The sequence below is a fragment of the Aphelocoma coerulescens genome, chromosome 1, assembly GCF_041296385.1.
Source record: "Aphelocoma coerulescens isolate FSJ_1873_10779 chromosome 1, UR_Acoe_1.0, whole genome shotgun sequence".
Taxonomy (NCBI): domain Eukaryota; kingdom Metazoa; phylum Chordata; class Aves; order Passeriformes; family Corvidae; genus Aphelocoma; species Aphelocoma coerulescens.
The window spans coordinates 25,775,928-25,798,875 of record NC_091013.1 but is presented as its reverse complement, the minus strand read 5'-3'; positions in this window follow the sequence as shown (position 1 = coordinate 25,798,875).

The following is a 22,948-nucleotide window of genomic DNA, read 5'->3' as shown; positions in this document are numbered from 1 at the left end:
GTTGATTATGTTCTCTGTCAGAAGATAATAATGTGATTGCATTCCCAAACAGATGTATGACTTAGCACTTGCTCACTGATGCCAGAGAGCGAAGCCAGAAACAATTTCTATGGGCTGATGTCACACACCATATAATTGTAGCTAAAAATTATGCTGGAGCTTATCTTACCAGTCATTTGTCCCAGGGCTGCAAGAGGGGCTCTGAAAGTTACCATCAGCACAGAGTTCAATGTGCTGCTTCCACATTTTTTCCTGGTAAAACATGAAGACGTAGTGAAATATTATTAATCAGAAGTATGATGATGGAAATGCCCCTCAGTGAGTCACTTTTTTTGTCTTTCTTCACAGGGAGACAACAAACACACCTGCTTGCAGATGCTAATGTGTTTTTTCCCCTAACAGCTCTTCATCCTTGCACCAAATAAAGTTCTGTAATGTTCTGAGCAATGATTTGTAGAGCTTCTCTGCAAGACTTTCCTGCTAATATCTCTGCTAAAGCCATTCTGCTGTAAAGTTATCAAATTCTTGTTGTTCTTCCCTTGGTGGACATCAAGAAGTGATTCCCATGCTCTCTATACATGCCTGCTACAGCACAGCTCAAGGCCTCTCAACAGTGTAGGCAATCCTGAAAGTTGACAGCTTTCAAGGAGAAAGGCTAAATTCAGATTATGCTTGCAAGATATAGAAAACGGACATTGCTGCTCCTGTCCCAATCCTAGATTGCGACTCTTGCTTCTGGGATCTCCTCTTCCTCCCCAAAACAGCTGTAAATCTACTCATCCCAACCCTTTTCTTGGCAGCAGCAGTAGCTGGCAGCCTGGCTTTCTAGGACACTGTCACAGCACTGGGAGTAGCCAATAGCCATTTAGCTGCCTCCGGCCTCCTCTGTTTACCCATCACAGAACTGTCTCTGCTTTCACGTGTTGAAGGATTGCTGTGTTTCTTCCTTAACTTGGTCTTTCATTCCTGTGTCTTTGTCTGCTGGCTTCCCCTTAAATTGTTTTTGGTGTGAAGTGTGTTGAGCAAATGGGGCATCAAGGTGCAATGGAAGCCTGACTGACTGGAAGTGGATCAGAGTCAGTGTGTTGTTTCTTCTCTGTGTCATTCCTCTGAGTTTCATCCAGAATTAGATTTGCCTTATTTTTTTTTCTCCAGGAGTGTCACAACTTCTACTCATATTCACTCAGCAAGCTGCCACAACAGCAGGTCCCTTTCTGATGGATTGCTGCCTCTTCGGGTTTTCATTTTATAATTGTGTATCTTTTGTCTTTTTTTTTTTGGTGCTCTGCATTTGTCTTTATTGAATTTCAAGTTTCATGTCCAACGTGTCAAGATCGATTAGTTTTCTGATATGGTCTTCCCTTATGTGCTTAACGTTATGTCATCACCTTAAGTGTATTCTCTACTCTGTCCCCCAAGTAATTCATGAACACATTGAATCAAATTGGATCTAGGACAATTCAGTGCAGAATTTTGCTTGAATTATACCTACACTGATAATGTATTTGGGGCATTTGTGGTTTAAGTGCACTTTCAGCTCTTTTATGAGGATTTTATTTAGGCTGTATTTCTGCAATTTGTTTATGGCAAGATGATGCAAAACAAACTCAAAAAAACATATCAAAGTAGAGGTATCACCCATATACAGTATAGATATTACTGTGTCTTTTTCAATTGCCAGAGCAGCTGTCCTTCTGAAAGGGGTGAGTAGATTGATTTGATGTGATTTACTCCTGACAAATCTTCGTCAGCAGTTTTAATCAATTTAATATCCTAAAGATGTTTATACATTGAGTATTTAATTCTTTGTCTAATGTTGCTTCTGACACTCAATGGCTATGGTCTCCTATTCCCCCTTTTTAATGATAATACTATGCTGACTTCTCTGTAGTCTTTTGAATTTTTTCTTTCCCCTCCTGAAGTTGTCAAAGATAGTTCTAATGCCTCAGGGGTTGCTTTGGGTGATTTTTTAAGTTGTCAGTGGTGGATTTCATCAGGAACTAACTTAAATACATTTGAAATAACTAAAGGGTACTGAACCTACCCCTTCTCTGTTCTGGCCTTCATAGTGTTCTTTTTAAAATGAATTGCAGAAACATTTGCTCTCAGTGAATCTTCTTCGCGAAGACTGAAGCAAAATAGGAAGATTCAGCTTTGTTTATACCTGTTATTTGCTGCCCTCCCCCATTAAATGGTGAACCTATACTTTCTTTTATCTCCCTCTGATTTCAAATGTTATTAATTAATTTTGCACTTTAACACTTCTAATTTTGTCCTCCATGCTTACATTGCCTCATTATATGCATCCTATGGGTATAGATGAAGGTGCTTAATTTATTTTACCAGAGTGTTTGAAAGAAGTCACCCCAAGACAGCATCTTACTCTTCATTACCCTCCAAATGGCAGAGGTTACTGCCTCCATAGCTGACATGTTCCTAATTTTTCATGATGGTACACCGGGTGGGTTAGTGTAAATCATTGCTACAGTGAAACACAAAAGCTGCTCTGCAATACCCATAGTCATATCTTGCTTTTCCTATTTGTCTTTTGGTTTTCAAAGAACTCTGTATTTTCATCTTGCTCTTTTTCCTGCTTCCTTCCACGCTGGCAGTTCTGCTCTTGTGCTTTTCGTGTAACATTTTTCAATAGCTTTCAGATCTTTGACAGTTCTGTTCTCAGAGCTGCTTATCCAGCAATACTTACTTCAAGAAAGTTCCCTAAGTTTACAAAATACATTTATTTTGAAAAGCATGATTCGTTATATAAAAATTAAATATAGATATTTGCAAACCCTGGAGTAAACAAAATAAATATATTTTTTAAAGAAGGCTAAAATATTTCTCCCAGAGGCCTGTATGTGAATCAGAAGTTTGATGACATTTTTGCAATTAAAAAACTTTTCAGACACTTGACTCAGACTACCTTTGGTTCACATGCATGATTGTAAATGAGCAGACATATAAAGTAGTAAAAATTGTCTTAGAACTAATGCATTTCATTCTCATATTAGTCTCTGCTTGTCCTCTATAAGCCCTGATTTGCATAGCAAAACTGAGTGGCAATGAAAGGTTTAAAGTAAGAAAGTGAGCTTTGTTGTTGTAGAGCTCTCAAACTTGAGTGTGAAGCATGGGTGGTCTCATTTGCTATTCTCAGCCTTTTCCTTGTCTTGTGAAGCAGTTGTCAGGGAACTTTTCAGTCTTGCCATGACATGGTTAGTACAGCTACAGTCCCAGAGCAAAGAATATTTGATCAGATGCTGTTGCTAACAATGTAGAAGGAATTGGTATATTGGAGGAACCAATCAATTATACATCTAAAAGAAACTAATATGCTTCAGAGGAAGCATTGTCTTTAATCTGCTACATCCTTGTAGTGTTATTGAATAACTTTGGACTTACTGGTTCAGAGGATAGCACCGTTCTGTGCTTAAAATTATCGGCCATCATCCTATTGATATATAGATAAGAATTCTACTGTGAGTGCTTTAACTGTTAACTTTTTCTTGGCTGGGGAAGGGAAATTCTTTTACCTACAAGCCAGAGTGACATGGTAAGACTAATTAGAATTCAATATACTTGAAAATACTGCTGCAAATATGTAGCCATTCTAAAAGTTTAAGGGAAAAATAAGCTCAGAATGAAGGCTAAAGAATTAAAAAGGGAAAATGTTTATTTGTTCTTTTCCAAGATTTTTTGCAGTTCATCTAGGGGAAAATGGTTTTAGCTGTAATGCCTATGACATCAGTACTAGAGATTTCTTCTAGGAAAATACACTGAACTAGGTTTTTCTACACTGCCATTCATTAAAGAGGTCAGTTTTAAGGTGGCAAGTAGTCAATTAATTCCATTTGCAAAGGAGTAAGCAGGATCTTAGCCTCTTAAAGAGAAGGAACATAAATGAGAGATTTTCAATCAGCTAAACCTGATGAATTTCTTCTGAGGATACTTAAAGAACTGACAGATGAATCATATGGCTGTTCAGTTATTTTTGAGAACTTTGGAGGGTGAATGAATTGCCAGGAAATTGTCTCTGGACAGCTATGGTTTCTATCTTTAAAATAAATGGTATTTGAGAAATTACAGACCACCTGAGTATCTTCAATTTCTAAAAAAAATGAGCAATCAAATGAATTATTTCTAAGCACCTGAGAAATAAGGAGATGAGGAATGGTCCCCATTGATTTTGCCAAGAACAAATAACATGAAAGAAATATAATTTATTTCTCAAAGTGGGTAACAGACCTTGCTGACTGAGAAGAACAACAGATGTTATCTTTCCAGATCTTAGTAAAACTCACACTGTCTCACATGATATTTACATAAGCAAGCAAAGGAAAAAAAACTAATGACAAAGAAATTAATGGACATGTATAAAATGAGTTTGAAAACTGTACTGAGACCATAGTTAGTGATGGTTCACTGTCAAAATGGAAGACTAAATTATATGGACTTTCACAGAAGTCTGTCCTTGTTGTTGTAGTATCTGATACTGTTGTTAATAACCTGGATGGTGGAAGAGAGGAATGTCCATTTTAACACTGCAAGGCATGTAAATCCTTTTGTTGAACCTGTGCCAGAGAGACAGATATGAATAACTTGCTCACTTAAGAGAGTTCCCCCTCTAAAAAATACACCCTGCCTTATTCTAGAAGGGATTGGGCAACCCCAGGCTGAGCTCCTAGAGTAAAGCGCAGAGTCACTTTTCATCCAGCAATGGTTGCCTCCCCACTCCTCTACAATGAAACTCCCCACACTCAATAAGCATGGCTGCATATTCACCAAATTAATGTAAATGTTGCTGTTTGTGTGCAGAGTGTGTGGGGAGAGCGGGAGCAAGCACACTGTTCAATGGCTGAGCTCATGTCAGTCATAAAAAATGAGTAGGCTGCAGGACAGATGAGCATTTTCAGATGTGACATTGCAGCCAATTTGATCAGTTGTCTGACTGCCAAACACATCATTAATTTAGACATAATGGCAGTGAAACAATCAGCAAGTAAAGGGGGATGGGTCTGAAAGGCAAAAGCCAATAGGTTTCATAAAAAAAATAAATCTAAAGCAAAAAAGGATTTTTTTGGCTTTGTTTGCTCTCATTTGCTGGTATGTTGAACTCTACTAATTGATTCCATTAATAGGAGACCTGTCTTTGTGAGGAGACTGGAGTTTTAAGGACAAATACTTTTACAGGCTGCATGTATTATAAAATTGATGTATTTGGCCTCTTAGGCAAGATGCAAAACAACATCCTTGAAGTTCCATTAGTGGAACACAGTGTTCACATGTACATGATCCCCATAAGGACTTCCTTACCAGCATACTTTAAAAAATAACCAATCATTGAGAAAACAGCAAGCAGCGTTCCTAAGGGAAGGATATCTACCATATTCTCTCAATAGGAAGATCTGCCACACTTTCCATTAGATAGTGGAAATTTCTTAATCCTGGAGAGTTCCATGCCTGGGGTCTACTTGCCCTGTTCTTCAGCAGTGCTTTTAACCACCTTTACCATGCAGTCAGGCATGAACTGCTCTGTTTTGCAAAGCCAGTCAGTGTAAGTTTTTAATGGGAACTTTTTAGGACAGAAATGAAAATTTGGATTTTAAATTACAAAAGGCAAATTTTCTGAGGGAGCATGTCTCCTTTCGTTATGTTCAAGATGCTACTTTCACACAGGAAGGCATTTGCCATATGATAATGTTGATATTCTGCTTCTGAGTCACCAGAAGTCAACGGAATAAGTGGAATTTTTCTTGTGGATTAATAATATCCACAGATAAGGAAAACCACTGGGTTCACACATTCAGGGCTCATGAACAACATGTGTTAGACAGAATATAAGATTCTGGACAAATGCTAAAAAGCAGTGTGGTTGAGTTCAGTAAATACTACTGGAATGTCCTCCAGTGTATTGCCAGTGAGATGGTCCATGCTCAAATCTATTCATCTTGCAGCAGAAAGAAGTGATCTTGTGTTCCTTCCAGTCCACTGTCAGGACACTCTCCTGCTTAAGACTTTATTGCATTCAATTCTCTACATTCTTGAATCAGCTATCTTTCTTTCAATCACATGGGGAACAATAATGCTGACAATTATAAACAAAAGCACAGGTCATCAGGAAATGACCTTCTCTTTTTACAAGCCATGTGGAATGTGTAAGAACACTGGTAATGCTTGGCCAGGTTTATGCTCTTTCTAGCAGGAGAAAACACTACGTGCCAAAACACAGAATAGTACCAAGAATAAATTAAGACTGATGTAATTAATAGGAAGACAGTTAGACCCAGTGTCCTAGTTTCAGCTGACATAGAGTTAATTTTCTTCTTAGTAGTTGGTACAGTGTTGGTTTTGGATTTAGTATGAAAATAATGATAACATGCTGGTATTCTGCTAAATAGTGTTTACCCTAAGTCAAGGACTGTTCAGTTTCCCAAGCTCTGCCAGTGAAGAGCTGCACAAAAAGCCATGAGGGAGCTTGGCCAGGAAGGCTGACCTGATCTGGCCAAAAGGGCATTTTATAGTATAGAATGTCATGCTTGGTATATAAACTGTGGGGGGATTGGCTCAAATCTATCACTGCTCAGGGAAGGCTGGGCATCTGTTGGTGGGCGATCAACAAATGTCTTGTTCACCACTTGTCTGTCTTGGGTTTTATGCCTCTCTCTCTTTTTATCATCATCATCATCATCATCAAAAAACCTGTTCTTATCTCAAACTATTGGCTCTACCTTTTGTCCTCACTTGGAAAAGGGGGAGCGAGTGATTGCATGGTACTTAGCTGCCAGCTGGCATTAAACCGTAACATCCAGGTAGAGAAACCTGAGAATAGTGTGCTTCTGGAAACCATTTGAGTACATGAGACATTACAAAATATTCCAGTGATTGTATAATTTTTTTTAATTGTGACAGACCCCCTCATCAGGGTCTGCCACACCAGCAAAAAACAGGGGATATCCTGCTTCCAGTTTGTTATAACTTCTTGTTCTTATCTGGTTTCAAGGGATCTCAGGCTGGATTTTGTTGTATCAAAATTGACATTAATCATATCTTACTTATGGACAATCTCAAATTTTTTCAAAGTCAAAAAAAAGACCTTCTCATTCTTTGAAGACTCTCCCTGTGCATCTATAAGCAATCTAGTTGGGTAAGCAGTATGCCACTGTATCCAAAATGTAAGTACTGATGGCCTAGCACCGATGGAAAATGTTAACTAAATAATGTATCCTGCCACTTCAGAATTTGTCCCTATGAAGGATGATGGTTGAAAAGAATGTCTGCTTGTTAGGAGAAAAAAAGGAAATCCCATCAACTCCTGAAGTTCATGCTCTGTGAAAAAATTGTGGTTTTGGAAATTACTATCTATAACCTATCAGTGATATATTTGAATGCTCATAGTATGGATTAGCAAAGAAGAACTTGCAACTGGACAACATTCATACAGGCAGAATGCAGTGGCTGTATTCCTCTTACTTGGCTTTAGGTCCACAGTGAAAAAGGCTGTGTGTGAATCGATGGAGGAAATGTAGCTCCTCCAGAACTTTCTTTCCAGATACAAATACCCCAAATTTTTATGAGCTTTTGTGACAGAAAACTCTCTTTTTAAAAAAAAACAACCCAAACTTGTATTAAAGGTAATGTCTTATGATCAGTAGATTCTACTATTCCACAAGTAACAATAATAAGGAAAGGATTTTATGCATAAAAATTAAGGTATAAATGCTGCCAACAGAATGTTCTCAAAACTGCTCACAAGGTGTCCTGTCAGAGAGCAAGACAGTACTTTTAAATATGACCATGATTTTTATTCCAAGTTGAATTAATTTTATATGGGATTTTTCACTACTGTTGCTGTTACTTAAGTGCAGAATCTTACTACTGGAAAAAAAAATCTTATTATTTAATAACATAAAGCTGAAAATACGAGGAGTGGCTTCTGATAATTGCCTTCAATAATTTTAGGCATTTATTTTGTTTTGAAAGATAGCACTTCTTGGTAGAAAGAAAACCTTTTAAAACATGGATGCTGCAGTGCTATTTTCATGAATCTACAGGCATCCAGACTGAATCAATAGTTCTAAGAGGAATGCAAACTTTACCATTCATCTTAATGGACTGTTTACTTCGAAGACCATTTATAACCTTGTAAACATTTTTATTATTTATTGATTTACTTGCTTACTAGAATGAAAGTTCAACCTTTTTTCTGTAACAAATTGAGTTTTTTGAGTGTAGCTTTTAGGCTGTGCTCCCTCCTCTATCTGGTCCCCACACTGGCAATTTCACCAGTACACCCCAGAAAAACGGGCTGATTTTCCCCTCAAAACCACACTTCTAAAAGCAAAGATCTTCCTTAATCAATCATTAGGTAGGAGATCTGTTATCCCTAGAAGCCATGCCCATGAGAAGTTCAGGGAAAGGAGGGAATAACCAGCTGTCTTGGCAAATACAGTTGCTAAAGCTGACAACTGAAAAATCAAAAGCTAGCAGCTGGTTTCCACCAGAATTAGAACAAGGCCTGGTGGTGTTTGTTTTGCTCCCAATGGTAATTCATAGACTGCTTCATGATGCTGTCCATTGATGTGAGGAACTAAGGTTTCCCTAACAGAAGATTTAAACTATCAGCAGAGAGTAGACAGAAACAGCATCAGTGATAAAAACATAAGAAACTTATTCCTGTGCATAAGTGCAAATTTTGGTGGAGGGAAGGTAGGTAAAACAAACCAAACCATCGTCATCTTTCATCGTTGAATGTTCTCGTAGGATGCTTGAGTTTTTCCATCTGGAGAGTGAATTTCTTTTTTTATATAATACAAATCTTCACCAATGTTTATTTATGTAACACAGTCTCATGTAACACATGGATATGCATCTGTATCAATTTGTTTCACAGTCTTGCTCTGTAATTAATTTAATTTCAATAGTGGAAATATCACTAAAATGAGAAATATAAAGTGATGTCACAGCTCCTGAAAGTATTCTAGCATATTAAACTGGTAAAACATACTTTCTGCTGAAAAAAATAGGACATTAGTTTTACATACACTTCCAGCCAAAGGAAACAGTTCACACTGTGGGCAGACAACTGTTATGTCCAGTTCACTGATGAAGCAGCCATAGGCTCTTCATTTATTGAAGAAGATGGAGAGGTGAAATACTTGAACTGACAGAGAAACTCTGCTGCCAGAGTTAGAAAGGTATCCTTAGAAAGATGGCCCAAATAACCAGCCTCAGAAGAACAAGCAGTCATAAACGAGATGACCCAGTGACAGCAATACCAAGAACTGAATGCTTCCTCCCTCTGTCTGACAGAAGAGTAATAAACCTGCAACCACTACCTCTTACAAACCAAGAGGAAGGTAACTCCACCAGAGTGCATGTTTACAAGATAAAAAAGCATTTATCCAGCATTCATTATGCTGTGGGAGGAGCTGACTCTTTAGTGGGCTCAGACCCGCTGCAGGTAACTCAGCACCTTCATCTCCCACTGATGGCAAGGGACCAGAGATCTTGTGCCCAGCCCTTCCTTGAGCTAAACTGATACAGACCAAGAAACAGGGTTTATTATTCAGTAAGAATAGCTTTCCCCCCGCTATTTGAATTCATATTAGAATGAATTAAACTGGAAATACAGAGTGCAGCAGGGAGTTGTATAGTCTAACCTGAAATGGATGTGCCAGATTCCATGGCTAAAATCCATAATCAGCCATGAGATGGTTCAGCAGATGAGTCTGATATTGAGTAGGCGTCCCTCAGTCTACATACTTTTCTGTACTTCTATTGTCTCAAAAAAATCTTGTGATGTTTCTCTCATGGGCTGAAAGCTCGTCCCAGTGTCAGTCAAACAGATGGTACAAAAATAGAGCCTCCTCTTGATGTAACAGAAGAACAGAGGCAATTCCTTAGTAGTCTAATCACAATCCTGGCCCATGCAAGGTGTTATATTTAGAAGAAGCAGCAAGGGGTCTGTGAGGGATGGTCAGAGAACAACTTTCTCACAAAAAGCACAGCATACCACTGAGGACCTTGGCATGCTCAGGACTGTGAATTCCTTGCACAATAGCCAGGGTCTTGAGTACACCTTGTGGATCAAAACTGCGAGGGTCTAAGGTCTGGGTTACTTTTTCCTGAGAGTGGTGATGAGACAGCAATTAAACCCACTAGTGTCCTCATTAATCAAGTTTTAGTTCTTTGGTGGTTCAAAACTAATTAAAGTATTTTGTTATAAAACCTCTTAAATAAAACTCCAAGACTTTAATTTCTAACAGTGCCTCTTCTTTATATGATAAGGAGAAGAAACATTTTCCCTGACAATCTTGAAGCAAAAAACTTTTGACAGATGTGGTGACTTCATCCCTATTTATTGATCCTTTCAATTCCAGAAGGCCCAGAAGAACCACTGATTCTTTCAAAACCATCTTGCTCCACAGATATTTAGATAATGCATTATTTTGTGTCTGTGTCTTTCCATACCTACTCCTGAAATTCCCTCTCAGCTTTCCTAATTCCTGTCCTGTCTTTTACTTCTTATAAATTGTGCTGTTGTCTTCAACTGGATTTGAATTCCTTTCTCCAAAGGACATGTCCCTGACAGAATAATAATCCTGATGCCTGCCATCTAAACTTGGTGTTTTTTCAAAGTTTCCTTTTTAATTCCTCCTTTGCTTAGTTATCTGTTCTTTCTGTTAATCAGTCATAATACACTTAAGTGGTTACCACTGCTGATTTTACATCTGCTCACTCTTAACATACAGCATGAAATTAGGTAGAATTAAATTTGAATATAGATAGGGTTTTTTAAAAAAATTGTAATCTCAGTTTTCAATCTCAGTAAAATTTAGCTCTAGGTCAGCATGAGTTAATGTTCTGTCCAAAGCAGATGGTCCCATCCTGTCCAAAACTGCAGCATCAGGGTATGGCATGTACAAGCACTAGTGTATGATTATTTAAATAGCAATCCCCCATGCTTTGCAGTTTTTGTTAGTTTCCCATATTTAAGTGAAGAGCCTGTGAGTACTGACTGAAGTAGAGAAAATGGGCTATTTAGGTCTTTTAATACATTCCAGTGTTCTTGTATTTGCTACAAATATAGAAGTCAAATATAGCCTATCTAGTCATTCAAAGATATTAGAGTGATTAACATTGCTTGCATGACCTGAAACACATCTTGATTTCAAGACTGGCTTGAATACGTGACCTTAAATAATCAGGTTGAGAATAGCATCACTTCTATTAAGATGTTTGAGGCAAAGATATTTGGATAGATGCATTAGGCATCATTAGTTATGAAAACGCCCTTCACAGCAAACCCTATTTCTTTTCATGTTTTGGGGTTTTTTTTAATGATTCTGTGATGTCATAACCTTTAAAAATTCCACTTTTACTGTCTGCCAGTGTTCAGATATAGACATAGGCTGGGCTTCCTGATTTACCTGTATGTAGGTAACATTCTTGGAATTATCCTTTTGGTGTATCTTTTCACTGTCATAAATGAGGAGAAGCACTGCTCAAAGGAAATATTTCTATTCACAGAGCATTTGTGCTGTCCCCTACAGGTGTGTGTTAAAATCTGTGAGAAGACAAGTCTGTGTCAGTGTTGATGGCTGAGGCCAGCAGGTGCCCTTCAGCCCAGAACAGTCCCTCAAGGTAGCCAGGCTACCGCAGCAGATGGGATGAGAGTGCAAGGGTCTTATACAGGCCTGCAGCAGGGCCTCATCTGATCAGAAACTTTCAAGGAAAAACTGTTCAGTGGAAGAATGGAGAATCCTCCCCGACTCTGCTCTTGGCAATATATGATTTTTGTTCCCTCGGCATATTTTCTTTCATTTGGTGTCCTTCTTCAATGTATAGTGAGCTGTGTATTGTCTTTAGCCAGAGGCTGGCATGGTCATACCTTACTGCAGAAGCAGATCAATTGACCGAGAAGCTGCCTAAGCTAGAAAATGAAAAGCCTGCCATTCCCATGAAGGCTCAATGTTGCAAAGAAGGGGTTCCTAAGCCTCTGTTGTGAATCTTCTTCTGAAATCAAGTGTCTGCAACAACTTCACCTCTTCCTATCCCTTTCCTCCCCTACAAATAATAATCAACTCAGTGATAAGGACCTTGAACCCACTCCAACTATGGCATGATCCAGGCTCTAAGTTCAGGGTTGTTGTGCCCCATCATCTTCTGATGAGATATTTCCACTTTACATATAAAACTTCATCTCACTAAGGAATTAGATGAATTCCACATTCCTTTCTGGATCAACACCTAAATTACTAATGTAGTGAGTTATTATCTGGTTTCTCCTTAAAAAAATCTTCTTAATTTCAAAATTACTGAACAGTTCAGTAAAAAAGACACAGAGAGGTATTCCAGTTCCAAGAATACCCTATCTTTTAGAGGACAGTAATTTTTCTGGGTCTGTGAAAGATACATAATCTTATCTTTTCATACAGAGGAAAAAGCTGAGGGTAGCTTTCTGTACAGACAAGTCTTTAGACAAAAGGGGAAAAGGGTGGTATTCATCTGTTTTCTGGCACTGCCAGATTAGTGTTTTGGGTTTTTTTTGTTTTGTTTTTGTTTTTGTTTTTTTGTGTTTTTGTTTTTGTTTTTTTTGTGGGTTTTTTTGTTTTTTGTTTTTTGTTTTTTTTTTAAAATTCATTTGGGTTTGGGTCTTGTAGGTGAGATAGGCCTCTCTTTTGCAAAGCCCATGAGGGCTTAAACAGAATCATGACACCTGAGTGCTCTGTGCTGCTTTTGACTTGCCTGCACAGATATATGTATAGAAACAGGGATGAAAGTACCTTTGGGACTTCTCTGGTGTATGTACATAAATGTAATGCTTTTGAGATTTGCAACAGTTTTGAGCACCAGTATTCTCAATCCCACCTGCACCCCATATACTTGTGTTCACAAAATGAACAAGCAAAGTAGTCTTTCAATGCTTTCAATTAAATTAGTGCCCTCAGAAAGAGAGCTCACACATTAAATGATACGAGATTGAAACTGGAGGAAACTAACTGAAGACATTTAATGAATGGTTATATAATTATACCACAGAAATATGGCAAGTCCCAGTTTCATTCTTAGAGTTGTGAATCCTGTACCACTGAGCCCAGTGTTAAATGTTGTTCATACCAAGCCATGCAACACTCACACCATATATTTTTGCTTTTGTAATGTTTCTTCAGTTTTCCCAAACATGTGTGGTATATCTGGGTCTTAAGAAAGGTAATTCCAGGCAGTAAACACAGCAGATAGCTGTGTTTACTTTCTAAGACCCGTGAGAGATAATAAATATACTGTCATTGAGTTTTGTGTCCCATTGTTTCCACATGGATGAGCAGTGCAAATAACAACCATGCTGTCATACTATAGTCTCATTATTTGGAGTGATCTTCCCTGCTTGGATATTATGCCATAACCTAGTTTTTTTCCAATACTTCTCACCTGTTTTTGTCTCTACTTCAGAGTGCAATATTTTTGAGGTAAATATTGCTTGTTGATGGATATATGATGGATTGATGGATATATGAGCTTCTTGTGTGTTTTGAATACCTCAGAAATATAAACAAATATAGTAATGCTGTTTTATTTTTACTTCATGGGGGAGAGATTTATTTCACATGTGTGAAAATCTCTTCCTCCTGGCATTTCAGATAATCCTAACAGTAATTCAGTAATAAGGTTGACAGTGACTTCTGGAGGCCATCTGCTTAGCCCCAAGTTTGAAGCAGGCCCAGCTTCGTGGCTAGAACTGGTTGCTCAGGGGCTTGTCTAGCAGTGTAGCGAGTATCTCCAAGGGCAGAGATGCCACAGGCTCTGTGGCATCTCTGCCAGTGCCCACCCACTTCCTTCATGACAATTATTTTCCTTGCCTTCAGTTAGAATATCTCTTGTTGCCTCTTGTATTTTCTACAACTCTCTATTCCCCTCGTGCCACCTTCCAATCCTGTTATCCGATATTTTAGTTTCTTACAAGACAACTTCTCCACAGCACAGACACCTAGCTCATGTTATTTTGGTAAGATAATGTCAGTTGCAAGCTCTGTTCTTGCTGTTCCCTTCCCTAGCGCTGGGAACTGGAGACTTCTAAGAGGTCTGTTTGTATGTAAGCAAGTATTTCTCAGAAGTCTGTGTTCCTTGCTCAGGTGTCTTGTAATGCTCTGAAGAAATAAGGTCCAAGCCAGAGTTCCTCTAAACATGTAGTTTGTTACAGGACATGCATGCTGCTATGTAACACTAAGGACACACAGCTCTTACCATGGCTGGACAGGTCCATGGCACATGCCAGAGGTCTTGACTAATGGTGGTGTCTTAATGCTGCTTACTCTTTTTTTTAAAATTTCTTACTTCAGCTTTTCTATTCCATAATGCTAAAAATGGAAGAAGAAAATCACGTCTGTGACCTTCTCCAGTTATTCAAGTAGAGTCAGTTCCAATTTTCCAGTTTTTAAATATTTATTTATGATAATGTCTGAATGGGTACTATTTTAATTTGCTTCTCTTACAATTCTTTCCTTTATAGTTTTGCTAGTTAATGCTACTTAATTAACACACTATTCTGAATATAGAGAAATCTGGCAGTCATAATCTTTAGGTGATAATGGGAAATGTATTTGTACACCTGCAAAACACTGAATTAAGATCTTGATCATTAACCATTCTTTTTCTTCCCTTTCTGTTGTCTTTAGGAATGGGTGTAGGTTTTGTCCCTACCAGAACTTTTTTGTCTCACTATGATGCAAGTTTCATTTTAAAATAATCTCACTATATTTTCTATACTATTTCTTTACTTTTTTTCCCCAGTTCCCTTTGTTTGTATTTGGTTTTTTGTCATCTGCACAGCAATGAGGTGTAGAAAGCCCTCTCCCTTCCCCTCTCTATCTAATAGGCTGAAGAGGTATTTTGTGGGACATCTCTCAGTGATGTAGTAAAGGTTCTTGAGAGAGGAGGGTTTGTATTATGCTTCATAAAAGGATAAACACTGCAATATTGCTGTATATTCATTTATCCTTGCTGTGGGTGTTCAGAATGTGGAGGAACATCTCTGTGAACTTTGACTTGATAGAGGTTACACAGTCTTGAAAGCTGTTGTCAGTATGCTTTGGAAGTCATGGCTCAAAGCTATTCTTCTCTAGAAGAAACAATTCAGTTTGTTCATATGTGTGAACAGCATGTTCTACTCTGTTCTCAGGAATTACTGATTTGTAGATGGCTCCTACGACTATCCTTTGAAGAAAATTGTAAAGCATTATAGTCTACCTTCTTTTTAGCAGGAATGATTTGAATCTAGAAAAAAGTGTGCCTTTATTTTTTCCCCTTGAAATAAGTGGTGAGTACAAATCCAAAATTTTAAGATTTTCAGACACAACAGAAGGGCTCTGTTTTCCAACAACCACGAGGTTGAGTTATATTATAGAAATTCATTTCACAGTAGTGTATTGTGATGGAAAATACTTTGTGAATTGTTCTGCTGGCTTCTAGTTGGACAGTGCTGAGCTTCACAACACCCAGATATAAACTGTCCATGGATACATTCTTAGAATCTTATGTCTCTGTAGAAATAACAAAATCTGGAAAAACTTCATTTTATATAAAATTATTAGAATTTATTTATACGACAAAACAGATATTTATGACCAGTAATCAGCAGTTGGGTACTAAAAATACTTCCAGTGCCATTATGTGGATGGCAAGAAAATCCAAATTGTCTTTTGGTCTGTATCTCTTCTCAATGATCTCACAGTGGCACTAATTCTCACTGCCACAATCTGGGTGCCTCCTGGACTGTTCTGCAGTTCTTGATAGAGGTTTAAGATCAGCATCTGCTTTTACCTCACCTTAATGACAGTATTGACTCCATGTCTGGAGAAATATGTATTTGTGTGATTGCCTTTGGCCTGCCCTTTGACTGAAGCATGGACTAGGGATGGAGGCAGCAATAAGTGGGGAGGGGTCATAGCTGTAACCTGCTGGCATGCAGATCTGTGGTAAATCTTGCTGCACAGTTCAAGAGTTAGGTGATGAGAGAGAGAGGTGCCAAAGTATTTTTGGTGTGTCTTTCAAAAAATACCATGGAGTTAACAGAAAATTGAGTTCAGGGCGTTTCTAGGAACATGTTGAGAGAGCTCCACTAAGGTCAGGTACACAAAAATAATGCCAGCTGGTGGGGAAGGGACATTTCCTCTTTCCTGAAACCAGAAATGTCAGTGCTAACTTGCAATCTTTGTTCCCTTTGTGGCTCCAGTGACCAAGATACAGCTCCCTACTCTGCAGTGCTATTATAGCATGTAAGAGCAGCCTCTGTGCTTTTAAAATGAGCATAAGCCATCCTGTCAAATACGTTTATTTTATTCATGTCCCAAGCACATATTTTAAAGAAAAATATGGTCTTCATCCTCTGCCTTCCACATCTATTCACAACTCTGATATTTACCAATACAGAAAAAGATGATGCATATAAAAAAGTAATATTTAGAAAATGATAAACAGTTAAAACTGTACAAAATGTAATCGTTTCCAACCAATTTGAACAAGCTCAAATAAGCAGGCAACTGAAGTAAAATTAGAGGCACTAGAGAGAGCAGTGACATGGATAATGTGGAGAAGTGAATGTGGCTTGCAATGAAAAAGAATCCCAGTGAGCACCTACTGTTAAGTGTAAGCCACAAAAGGCTGCTGGCAACAATACTTTGGGGAATAATGGCCATTTCATTTCCATGGCTTTCTACTCTTTTTCTCCCCAAATGCTGTCATTAAATAAAAACCCTTCCTAAAAGCCATTACACCTAACATGCATTCAGAACTATTTCTGAAACTATCTGTTTTCCCTGTTCTGATTTCAGTGGTTCAGTATCTACACCTAAATCATTGTTATTTTAATTGTCATACAACGACAGACTTCTGGTGCACTTTATAGAAAATTATGGAAAGTTAATTTCCCTCTCAGCACTACACGTCATCCAAGTGACAATTTTAAGTCATTTTTAAGAGCATGTCTTAAAAAGTCTTTTGGGATAAATGATCATGCAGTCCTGCAGAATCTAACTTGTTTGTTGAGGTGCCCCAGTGAGCAATGCAGCTGGCAGTGTGTTGTGACCTGAAAGCTGTTTATTTGTCTATGTACAGTAGTTTTGTAACTACTTCTTATAGAGAAAGTATATGACACAGAGGGTCCAGAGGAAAATCCACTGGGTCACAGCTGAACCATACTGGCAGTGAATGTTGCTTGGAGAAGCTTACATTTCATCTGTTCTTTGCAGAGGGAACTTGAGTTTCTAGAGGTGATACTCTGGATGGTCCCTGCGTCTTGTGCACTACGATACTTTCAGAGTTCATCACTCATCAATTCTTAGAGCCAGTTCATGGCTTCACAAGGCCAAAACCAAGCTAAATGCAAGAAAAGGTAAGAAAATGAACTATGACGGATAAATTAATAAATTAATTTCAGGGCACTGTCTTTCCAAATTTGGGGAACTGAGTATCTGCTCCTGAGGCAAGCAGCCATTTTCCCACTGCTTAGGGAGTGAGTCGCATTCTGTACCTGGCTGTAAGCAGCCTCCCTGCCAGTCCTGGTCACTTCAGACCATGATTTTGTCACTGTTATTCATATGGCATACTAGGAATCTGTTGCTTTGCTTATGCCTAAAGCAAACCCCCTCCATGATATTACCTCAAATGCTATCACAAATACACTGCTTTGTTTTGCTTCAAGTTGCACAGCAGGATAAAGAATGAAAATTCAGAAGAAGATAGGAATTTTATCAATGGTGTGGTTGAAGAAATGTTTTATAGACATTCCCCTCATATGCTGCCATCAATTTGCATGTAATATGGACAGATAAAACTCATTAGACTTCATTACTGTATATCTTCAGGAATGATTCTAAATACAAGTAGCCCTCACAAAAAAAAAAAAAAAATAGTGCAAGAGAACAAACAGAAACTAACTGTAAGCTAATAATAATTTCTGTAGAATGTAACACATAGAGACATGTAGCAGTGTTTACTAGCTTCTAAAAGACTAGCTTTGTAGAGTTAACTGTTCATTAAAATGAGAATAGCAGGGAACCTGAGTTATTTTGCTGATTCATGAACTCTGCAGACACAAATGCTGGTAGAGTAGTTATTCAATGAGCTTCCATTACATTAACAGAACTGTTCTGGGTATTACTACTAGAAAAAACAACCTATAGAATCAAGTACTTAGAATCTGATTTTCAAATTGCTCTCCTTTTTGCATTTGCATCGATGTTTTGCATTTGTTTGAAGCTTGCATCTGCTTCCAAACAATAAGCACTAATTTTAAACCTGTTTAGTACTCATTTAACCCAGATAGTTCTTTTGTGGCCATTTCACATGCATCTGGGATTCAGTGCAAAGAGGTTGCATGGAACAAAATGAGAGGGAAATGCTACTAACCAGCAGCTGCAAGAAAGGGCCAAAAGAAAAAAAAAGTGGAAACACTATATGAATATGCTACCATTATGACTTGAGAAACAGGCACATAGACAGTGACCCTGTGATTACGTTAGGTAGAGGCTGCTGTGGATGATTGGCTACTGGGAAACCTAAGCTTGATTTGTGCAATAGATACTTTCACTGATTCAATGGATCTTTGATATGCTTTAGGTAATTTGCACTACTTACATGTCAGCTGAGGTCAATGAAGTTTGCTAGAGCTTTATAGTCAAAAGCATCCTAAGGAATAGAATGTCAGATATTGTAAACTAGCAGAACTAGGAGCCTGTTTCCTGTGACAATTAAAGCATCCACTGGAAGGGTGGTGAGATACTGGAACAGGTTGCCCAGAGAAGCTGTGGATGCCCCATCCCTGGACCTGTTCAAGGCCAGGCTGAGTGGGGCTTTGCGCAACCTGGTCTAGTGAAAGGCATCCTTGCCCATGGCAGGGAGTTTGAAACAAGGTGATTGTTAAGGTGCCTTCCAACCTAGGCCATTCTATGATTATATGAAACATCTGGTTCACCACTGACCAAGGCTATAGTTACTTTTGATATTTGTAGTCATAAACTCCAAAGATAATGAGGGTTGAATGGCTGAATACATGTAACCTAGATACACCACGGTCCACGTGCAGCTCTCCTTTAATCAGAATAAATTAACTGGAGGTCAGTGACGTGACCCAGTAAAAAATCCACTGAAGTTAAGGATGGATGTGTTCAATTATACTCTATTAGGCAATAATCATGGGTGAGAGAAGAGCTGTTCCCTCAGTTTAACCACCTGTAACACAATGCAGCCTTGCAAAGTACCTGTGATCCAAATTGAAAGCAGTACAAGCATGGACACTCTATCCACTTGTAATCTACCACAGAAGCATTTGTCTTCCTTCATTATGTCAGCGTTAATGGGGCCATGCTTCTCAGCCTGACCCCGTGGTTGTATTCCTGGATCAGCACCTCTCGTAAGGTGAGCTCTTGCAATCTGTCACCTCTGCTCCTACACTGGATTTCTTGTTATGGTTTTTGTACAGAGACTCAACACATAACAGTGTGACAGACATCTGGAACAGGTCCCAGTGCCAAATGCCACATCATCTGCAGTTCCATTTCAAGGCAATGAGAGGACGATGTTAACTGCTTGTATTTCCTGTCAGCCACTGGTATCACTTGTGAAATTCATGGGAAAACAGTACTGACAGAAATTTTCCTTCCTGTATATCTGAATATTATTTCCCTTTAACCTGTCTGCAAATGGGGTTCATAAGGTATCTATTTTGATTCCAGCATATTATCTTAATCTTTACACTATCTTACCATTATCTTAGCATATTGAGTTGATCTTGCTCTGACTCAGTTAAAAAACAGGGTAAATCTTTAGGAAAGAATACATGTTTCCATATCAAGAAGTCTTTCCTTGATGTACAGTAGGAAACTGAAACGAGGGATTGTGTTTTCAAAGTAGTGTGTGTAGAAGTGTGACTTCAAAGTTTCATGGTTCTTAAGTAGTTGTTGTTCCTGAGATCAGTGGAGATTTGAAGGACTTCAGCACATTTGATGCAACTCTCTTGTCTCATGCTACTTAGAAATACACAATTTTCATTAAAAAACTACCTTTCTGGAAATTTAGACTTGAATTAATTTCTATTTTTTATTATGAAGAAAATATCTACATAAAATAAATCCCACCCTTTGCATCTTACAGGGTGGATAAAACAAACAGTTAAGTAATAAGTAAAAAACCACTGATTTTTTAAAAGACCTGAACTTTCTGTCTGTACAATTTAATGCAGAAAAACCAGGTCTCAAAATAAAAGCAGAAGACCATCAGCCTCTCCTTCACCCAAGGCTTGCACTTATTACTGGATCAAAAACATGAAAACCTTTAATGGAACACTACCCAATACAACACATGTGATTGAATAACCTTGAGAGGAAAGATTGGGGATTTAAGGGAGAAGATCAATTTAAAATCTCTTAATGGATGGAGGCATTTAAAATTACATACACTGAAGAAGGTGAAAGGTGCTATGGAATTATTACTTCCATCCTTTGGAGATAGTGTCTTAAGATGTAAATGAGAGTCCATGTTTCAGTAATTTATTGCATGAGAAATATACCATCACCAAAGGAAAGGAAATTGTGAGATGAAGAAAAAATAATTTCTGAACCCTGTAAAGATCATCTCACCTGAGGTTTGATTCGGTGTCCACTGCAGTCTGTGGGAGATTTTATTCCCATTGAAAGATGCCAGTGGATTTCAGTAAGCTTGCATGAGGCCTGCTATGATGGTATAATTTTACAGGAGAGAAATAAATTGTTATAAAAGATATAACAGCTCCTGAGGCTCAAGTCTATAGCACATTTGGTCACATTAAAAGCAAAAATCTTGGAACTGAACAGCTTTAGAGGGGCTCTTTAAACTCTTGGGTGGACATGGGTACATGGCCTGCTTCATCCATCACATGCTCCACATCCTACAATGTGCATCTACATTGTAAGACTTGGAACATCTGTGGGTCAGTAAATTACATATCCAATAACATCTTTTTCTATGCAGCAGCATGAATGTATAAATAGGGCCCTGCACTGGCTGCTCTGTCACGGATTTGACATTTTTGTCCCTAGAAGGCAGTCTTGGGCATGTAGTGATGTGAGTAAGTGTGGGCAGTCATGTTTAAATGTGGTTCTTCCAAGCTGCTGATATTTCTGGGTGTTTGGGATTGTGCTAAGGATGGCACAAGTCCAACTCTTTATGCCCTGGAGTTCATACAAATTCCCTGTGTAAAAGCATCCAAAAGATCAAAGCTTGGGAATTATTAGCTTCCATGAAGAACTGAACATACTCTTAAAATCTATATATAAACCTTGCAAAAGGAAGTAGGAATCAGTCTTTAGCAAAAATGTTTTTCAAGGATGAGGACATTTGAGGTGCAGCAAATTCAGTTTGGGACGGCTTCTTGCACAGGGTGCATTTCATCTGCTACAAACAAACACAAGAACTTTGTAAATAGCTCCATGTGACTAGCATATGTCACACTTTTCAACTGATAGAAGCTAAATGACATACTAATCGTCTTCTAACACATCTAAAAGTATTGCACCAAAGTCCTAGCCCTTCTTTTCCTTTGTATGTTTTCTGTTTACTTCATGAGTCACTTTTTGCCTGGTGACTAAATCCTGATGGGAGAAAAAACAAATCACGTAACCCAAGGAAGTTTTCTTTCTAAAGAAACTTTAGTGAGGAAAATTCTCTTCTTAAATGCTTGTCATCTAATATCGCTGCGCTTGCCAGATGCTGAAGAAACAAGTTTACAAAGTTGAGATCCTCCTAACTGCTATTTCGCTCTCCCTAGCCCTCCATCTCACAGGAAATGATTCTTTCTCTAAACTCTGACACTGCTGCTGCTGAAGAGCACTTCAGTTCTGAACACGTTATTTTACCATTCACAGGCCTTTGAACTGTTGCTTTTAAATGTGGCTGTTGAATTAATGAATAATTTTGCCAGGTGTTAGAGCACATGAAGGGAATACCAGCCATACGCTTTGGTTGATCTGTGTTCATTTTTACATTACAAGATGTTTATTATGGTAAGATAAAAGGTCTGGCTCATTCCCATACCTTTAATATGAAATTCAAATAATGAAGACAGAGTTAGTAAAAACTTCTGAGAATGAATGAATAAATGCTATTTACAAAGCCATAGAAACCAAATCATTTGTTTATATGCAAAACTCATTTAAAACATTGCTTATTTAATCTGATTTAGATTAAAGGAATACTGCTGTTATATCAGGTTGTCATTTTTTCTGATGAGGACCAGGACATATCAGTGACTATAAAATACATAAAAAATAGAGAGGTTTCAGGTTTTGAGATACCTGAGGTGTTTGATTTTTTGGAGAAAGCTGAAAAAAGATTTAGTTGCCATTCATTAGCTGATAAGTGAATATCTATCTTTACACTTCTGGCTTTCCATGAACAAAAGATGAGTTCTCCTTGCAGGATGGACTGCTTTTCAGTAGTGGTAGTGGGGAAGCAGAAGAATTGTCCTTCTTTGAAGTTCTGGAGATAGGCATCACCTAAGCACAAACTGAGTGGATGGTGGTGCCAGAGGTGGAATTTGGTTCTGAACTGTGCCTGGACTATTTGTGATGCCATGAATTTATGCCATGACATGTTTAGAGGTCCTAGATGTCCTGCTTATCCAGACTAACATGTTTGTGGCACATTTTTGTTCTATTCACATCTGGGTTGCAGGTCAGTGTTTCCCCTGTGTAGAAATCATGATACAAGTAACAGGGGAACAGTATCCTCCCAAGTCTTTCTCTGGGATGAGGTGTGTAAGAAGAACTGGAAGATGCTCAGTACATGAGCTGGCATAGATTAGGCCATCATGATACTCCATGAAAAGCTCTCCATGGTCATCTGTCATGTTTTGCTCACAAGCTGACATTAATGGCACCACTTTTATAGTCCAGAAGGAACATTTTCTCCTAGCAGGACT